The sequence below is a fragment of the Electrona antarctica genome, assembly GCF_951216825.1.
Source record: "Electrona antarctica genome assembly, chromosome: 10".
NCBI classification, from domain to species: domain Eukaryota; kingdom Metazoa; phylum Chordata; class Actinopteri; order Myctophiformes; family Myctophidae; genus Electrona; species Electrona antarctica.
Genome location: NC_136791.1, coordinates 46,379,309 through 46,386,808, shown reverse-complemented (window position 1 = coordinate 46,386,808; position 7,500 = coordinate 46,379,309). Strand labels below are relative to the sequence as shown.

The following is a 7,500-nucleotide window of genomic DNA, read 5'->3' as shown; positions in this document are numbered from 1 at the left end:
GTTACTACTTACACTGTGTGTGTGTGTTAAGCTAAAGGCTAGCATGCATTATTTAGCTTGCCCATGCTGTAGCACTCCCGAAGCTTATCATTAGCTGCTAATTGCTTCATACACACACTCAATTATATATGATTCCATTGGACTCATGGTTCTACACACCGCTTATGAACTTTGCATAACCATTTTAAGTTTGAAAAAGGGGGAAAGGACTCTTTTAAATGGTTCTGTCTTAAGTCCAAGGGCTGTTGAGATTTGCCATCTTCATTTGAGAATTGAACGTACTTTCCTATACAGCCAGCAGAAAGAAAACGTTTTCCCCCCACCTAACGTTAAGTGTTCACATTTATACTGTATGAGTTTAATGTACGTTTCCTTCCTGATTCTGCCAGCAGAAAGAAAACGTTTTCCCCACCCAACGCTAGTGTTCACATTTATACTGTATGAGTTTAATGTTCATTGAAAATGTAACAACTGTATTCCAGTGTGACATCACATGTTTGAGTTTTACAGCCAGACCAGCAGAGAGAGAGAGAGAGAGAGAGGATATAGTATAGAGAGGCAGGACCGTGGGAAAAGAGACACACAAGACTTGAAGCCGGGGGTCAGATTCGAACTCACGTCATTGCAACTCAAAAGCACGTTGTCGGCTCAATAATAGACCTAAAGCGTTGTGGTATTATATGAATCAGTTCAGAAGTAGCCTGGAACTCACCTATGCTTTTTATGGCATAGGCAGCTCCCGGCAGGATCCGCCGGGAGAAACTATGCGCAGCTGCGCGACATGAGACTAATTACTTAGAGCGACAGAGAGAGAGGAGTGTGTGTGTGTACATGTGTGCGTGTGTGTGTCAATTTAACAAAGGTGCAGACGATCAGAAATCGTTTTTTTCTCCCTGGAAATAAAAACGTCTGGGTTTCCGAGGCTAGTTCAGAAGCTATGTACCTCGTGTAAGGTCACATCCATTACCACAATACCTTTTTGGCCAATCGGTGTGAAAATCTGTTTTATCTTGGCCGTGACCTTTCCACCAGGTTTTGTGCAAATCCATTCACAACAGACAGACAGACAGACAGACAGACAGACAGACAGACAAAACATTACATCCTTGGCTGGGCTAGCAACACTAAAAACATTTCAAACTGAACTAAATATTTCATTTTGAGGAGGAGGTTGAAGGTGAAAGTAAAGGAGAAAATACCGAAGAACAAAGGATATATTGTGGCACAGAGAGAAGGCAGAAGAAGAAACTAATAGAAGTATTTATTTCACATTTTCTCACTGGAGAAAAAATACTCTAAGCCTCTGTACAATACCTTCATCCTGATTAAGCTTTAGCTATTGAAAAATAGCAGATCTACAAGCTCATAGCGCGCCACCGAGTGGCGCGCTACGAGCTTGTAGGTCTGCTATTTTTGAAAAATCTAAAGAACGACTGACATAGAAACATAGCTTTTTCAGAAAACTGTCAGGATGTAGAAGACATTTTTAGAATCTGATCTCAGGTCAAAATGGCTTAAAATCATGGGGCTGGGTCATGGAGAGAGAGAGGGAGAGAGAGAGGTGAAGGTGGAGGAAAAAAAGGTTGAGGAGAGATAAGTAGGGAGGACTGGAGGCAAAGAAGATCAGAGACCTGTAGAAGCATGTGCTCACACACACACACACACACACACACACACACACACACACACACACACACACACACACACACACACACACACACACACACACACACAGTGTCAGCCAAGGTGACTGATGTGGCTTTTCCTGCGTAACTTTGACAACTGTATCCTGTGTAATAATAATGCTTCATTTAGACTTTGTTGTACGGCGGTGGCGCTGCTCACCAGAAACAGCAGATCTGCAAGCTCACACCACAACGCCCCATCACAGTTCCTCTCCACGTGCCACACATCAAATGTTCTATTTCACAGCATTTCATCACTCTTTATTGGAAAGGCGAGAGGACGCCTGGCTCTGGTGTGTGGTTTTCTGTAGGAGAGGAACACCGTTGCTAATGATGATAGCAGCAGCTATGGGTAGCGGAGCGCACTTGTTTTTCGTGGGTGTGCCACTTAACCCACTTTGACCTGGGAACGATTCTATAAATGTCTTCTAAATCCTGACCGTTTTCTGAAAAAGCTATGTTTCTATGTCAGTCGTTCTTCGATTTAAAAAAAATAGCAGACCTACAAGCTCGTAGCGCGCCACTCGGTGGCGCGCTATGAGCTTGTAGATCTGCGATTTTTCAATAGCTAAAGCATAACATAATGCTAACACCAAAAGGGGTTGCCGCCCAAAATGGGTTAACCCATTAAAACCGGGAATGCATCTGCCATTTTTAGATTTGAGCTCAAATTATTTTATGCTTTGGCTATACTAAATATAGCACATATACTACAAGCTCATAGTGTGCCACTTTGTGCCGTGCTTACAAGCTTGTAGATCTGCTATTTTTGAAAAATCGTGAACATTTGAATATATATATATTCTCTTCTCCTGAGTCGGAGAGGGACCCTGGCAGTCAAAGTGTTTTAAACTGAACATTTTTACTCAAATCTTTGCTTCTGGTGGGCCCTGGACCAAAACACATGTCATCGTGGGGGTCATTGACATGAAAAGGTCTGAGAGCCGCTGATATGGCCACATTGCGTTTTGTCATAAATCTGTAGGGATCTGTACATTAGAATCGGCCCCAGGTCTTAATGGATTAAAAGGAAAACTGTCTCCTCATGCATTATTCCTTTGATCTCGGACCACTTGGAGACAAAACTCTCTCCCTGAAAACGGGTCTGCTCTCCCAAACACCAAAGCGGCTCTTTCCAGATCAGCTCCATAGACACACAACCATTGAAAAGCACCTACAGTATACAGAGCAACTGTTGATTAGATTCTTAGAGATTATTTTATTGATTTATTTGTTTTTTTTAGTGGCGTTATAGCCCCTCCTATGTCCAACTTGGTGTGTTTGTGTGTATACCCCATAGCGATGATCATTGGCTGAGCAATGTGTGTATCCCATAGCGATGATTTGATTGGCCGAGCAATGTGTGTGATGATTTGATTGGCGCGCCACCAAGTGGCGCGCTACGAGCTTGTAGTTCTGCTATTTTTGAAAAATCGTAAAAATGTGGCGCAAATCTTTGAATATAATATTCTTTCAAAGTGAATGTTTTTAACTCTGGTCTAAATGGGTTATTTAGAGACTAAATGCTCGGCGGCACCCAATGGCGGCTCGTGTGGGACAACCAAGCGGCATGGATGTGTTTGCAATGACAACTAATAATAACACATTCATGAGCGTAAACAAGTAGCGTAAAAGCAATTCTACAAAATAGAACCCGTGGCATTGGCAAGTCATTTGGGATCAATATAAGTAGGACAATTTGCCTCTATGTAATTTAGTCTGAAGTTGTCCTTTAAAACCCATTTTGACCTGAGATCAGTTTCTAAAAATGTCTTCTACATCCTGACAGTTTTCTAAAAAAGCTACGTTTCTATGTCAGTGGTTCTTCGATTTTTCAAAAATAGCAGACCTACAAGCTCATAGCGCGCCACTCGGTGGCGCGCTATGAGCTTGTAGATCTGCTATTTTTCAATAGCTAAATTACAACATAATGTTTAAAACACCAAAAGGTGTTCCCGCCCAAAATGGGTTAACTACCGTACTACGACTTTGAGAGTGTACAAATTGAACCAAACTGAACCGTACTCTCTCTCTGCGTCACCTGTAAGGGTTGTTCATACCGTAAAGCCCTATTCATTCACCTTTATCACCAGAACGGTGGTTTTGATGGCGCCGCTCATAGTCCATCACCGTACTCGTATCTCCTATACCCTCCATGGCCAACACTTTCCTCAAATTCCGTCCATTGTTTTCCCTCTACTGCCTATCTGTCTATATTCTATTCCTTTCTGGTCCTTTTTCTGTCCCTTTCCTATTCTATTTCTGTCGCTGTCTCTCTATTATTTCATTCCTTTGTTCTCTCTCGTTCTCCCGCAGCTCTGTTTCGGGAGTTTGTTGTTTGTTTTTATGCCGGGAGCTCAGCTCACACAAAACCACCACGGAGCTAAGCCAGGCAGTGCTGTCCTCCAGGCCGTGATACGTGTGTGTGTGTGTGTGGGGGGGGGGGGGGCAGGGCTGGACTGGCCACAGGGCATACCGGGCATTTTCCCGGTGGGCCGCGACCGTAGGGGGCCGCCATGATTTAAAAAAAAAAAAAAAAGCGCCCCCCCTGACCCCCCCGGCGGTGCAGTGCAGGGGTGGGGCCACATAATATTATGTTGCTTAGGGCCACTACTGTTTGTATCATTTATGTTGTTCTGTAAAAGTGGTGGTATTAGGGCTTGTTTGTGTGTGTGCCTCGACGGAGTGGGTGGTAGAGTTTCTGCTATCTGCGCGCTGGTTGTGGTGGGCCGGTCTGGGCCAAATTCACGCGAAAATGCCCGGGCCGAATTTTTGTCCCAGTCCAGCCCTGGGGGGGGGGGGGGTGCTACGGAAGGCAGTGTAGGGAAAACGTGTTCGCGTTGTGCTGGCTATACTGCGAGCCTGCGAATCCCACCTGCCCGTTCCTCTGTCCCAACCTTAGAGTATATATGAATAGAGACGGCACCCGCAGGAAACCCTGAGGCGAAATGGACATAGTGGCCGAATTTGGTATTGCAGCGCTGGGCCAAACTCATGAACGTTGACTGTTGACTATCATTGTGCACGTTCATGATGACACGTGAACGCCGTTTCATACGTGAACGCCGCTGTTTCATATGTGAACGCGTGCAATGATAGTCGACGGCCAAGCACGTTCATGAGTTTGGGGCAAATCCATCCCAGAATGCACTCTGTTCCTGAGTGAAATCGCCTCATGCGCTTTTGAGCAACTTAATGCAAGTGGACGGGAGAAGATATCCGGTGCCGTCTCTATTCATATATACTCTAAGGTCCCAACACACACACACACACACACACACACACACACACACACACACACACACGTCACGGCCAGGAGGGCAATCGTTTACAGTAGCTGGGCAACCCCTGGAACCTCCTCAAGGACACCCCCAGACCCCACATTGAGAACCAGTGCTGTACAAGAGGGTCCAGCTCTTACTGGGACCACCGTGCCACCTGTCATAACACGCTCAAAGTCACTTGGATCATATACACGTGCTCATGGAACTGGAACTGAACTGTCTTGACCCTTTCTGCATACAATACTGCCACATCACTCTCTGTGTGTGTGTGTGTGTGTGTGTGTGTGTGTGTGTGTGTGTGTGTGTGTGTGTGTGTGTGTGTGTGTGTGTGTGTGTGTGTGTGTGTGTGTGTGTGTGTGTGTGTGTGTGTGTGTGTGTGTGTGTGTGTGTGTGTGTGTGTGTGTGTGTGTGTGTGTGTGTGTGTGTCTCCCTCAATATGCCCAAATATGGAGATGGTCGATGTCATAGTACTGATGTCAGAATTACTGGGGAACGAATCAAAAGCTAACACATTTCAGCATAGTAGTTTTTGACGAATGACATTCAGTTTAATTTAAATTATTAATGTCACCGTGTCCTCAAAATAACATCAACACACAATAATTAATTGTCCTTTAAGAAGAACTTCCAAGTGAACAAAGTGTCATTCGAGGACCTTCCACTGAAGAAGATTCACTGATTCACTGACACTGATTCACTGATTCACTGACACTGATTCACTGCCACTGACTGACGTGTGAAATGCTTCGCTGGACGCTACATCTGAAAGTAGAACCACATAGATTGTTCTATGCAGCTGTGGCGGTGGGGAACGAGGTGTACACCTTCGGAAGGGACGACAGAGACACCAGAGGTCAGACTGAGGTTCTCGTCTTCAACACCGAGTCTCTGCGCTGGGTCAAGTTGACCCCCGAGACCCCTGGAAGAGGAGAACGTCCCCTTGAAGGTCCCTCCATGCCCTGGAACAACACAGCTGTGCTGATTGAATATACTGTCTACATCTGGGGAAGCAACCTGCTTCATGCCTTTGATGTCGACGCCCACAGATGGTCCAAACCTGATGTTTCTGGGACTGTTCCAGAGAGGAGCTCCCACTCAGCCTGTGTTTTGGGGAAGGTCATGTATATTCATGGAGGATGGACCCAGACTGGATGCACTAATGACATCTACAAGTTGGACACCACCACAATGGTCTGGACTTTAATTAACACCAGAGGAACTCCACCTCCTGCTACATGGTGTCACTCTGCTACCATCATCGGGACAAAGATGTTTGTATTTGGGGGCTATGGGGGGGGTCAGTACTACAACACCATCAGAGTGTTTGACACAGATACCTATCTTTGGCTGGACACACGGTCTGCACAGATTGCTCCAGCAGGATGCAGGGATCATTCAGCCTACATATTTGGTGGCTACAATAATGTAGAAGTGTGGAAATTCAGCTCAGAGACTTACTCATGGAAGGAGGTTGAGCCCAAGGGGAAACGCCCGTCTTGGATGTATCAGATGTGCTGTTGCATCATGGGAGATCGTAGCATCTTCCTTGGAGGAACACCTGGTGACCTGTATGTCTTAGACTTCAGTCCTAGCCTCAAGACATTATGTAAGCTAGCAGTTATTCAGTACGGTCTGGAGCAGTCTGAACTCCCACACAACATCAGGTGGGAACTGGCAGCCATGACCGCAGCTGATAAGAAATAATATACACCTGACATAGACCATAAAAATAATGATAATATCCCCAACAAATAAAAACTAGACAAAAATGTTAGGGAGTGGACTAGTGGAAAACTCTGATGCTGGCATTCAAAGCAACCAAAGGCATGGCTCCCCCATATCTCACAAGTACTGTATGATCGTACCCTACAAACCCTCCCGCGCACTCAGATCAGCCAACGCAGGGAAGCTGGAGGTACCTTCACTAAAAACGCCGGGACAACGCTCCACACGTCCCAAACTCTTCTCCCTTCTGGCTCCAAAACTATGGAATGCACTTCCCATCACAGTCAGAACTGCAGCCTCACTCCCAATCTTCCGCCGTAGTCTGAAAACCCACCTCTTCAGACTCCACCATGGCCTGTAGCACTTGCCCCAGCCTAGCCCCTTAGATAGCACATTATGTAGACTCAGATAGTATTTTAAACAGACTTATAGCTTGTTACGTAGACAGCTCTAGAATTGCATTTTATGCAGTCATAGCACTTTATAGTACACATGTATAATATATTATATAGTATAGTATGTATAGTTTACATAGATACTCCACTGTTACGTTCTTAGTTTACGCATGATTCATGATAACTACTTTTTATATATGTGATGTATGCCATGCTTTTGTTATTGCTTAATGTAAATCGCTCTGGATTAAGAGCGTCTGCTAAATGCCTTAAGTGTGTGTGTGTGTGTGTGTGTGTGTGTGTGTGTGTGTGTGTGTGTGCGCGTGCGCGTGCGTGCGTGCGCGCGCGTGCGTGCGTGCGTGCGTGCGTGCGTGCGTGCGTGTGTGTGTGTGTGTGTGCGCGCGCTGGTGG

The 7,500-nt window shown here is 45.6% G+C and overlaps 1 protein-coding gene across 2 annotated transcripts in view; it reads left to right on the top strand.

The window, feature by feature from the left end:
* Positions 1-7,500, top strand: part of vps8 (VPS8 subunit of CORVET complex) — a 121,266-nt gene that overhangs the window by 96,976 nt on the left and 16,790 nt on the right. The window lies entirely within an intron of this gene.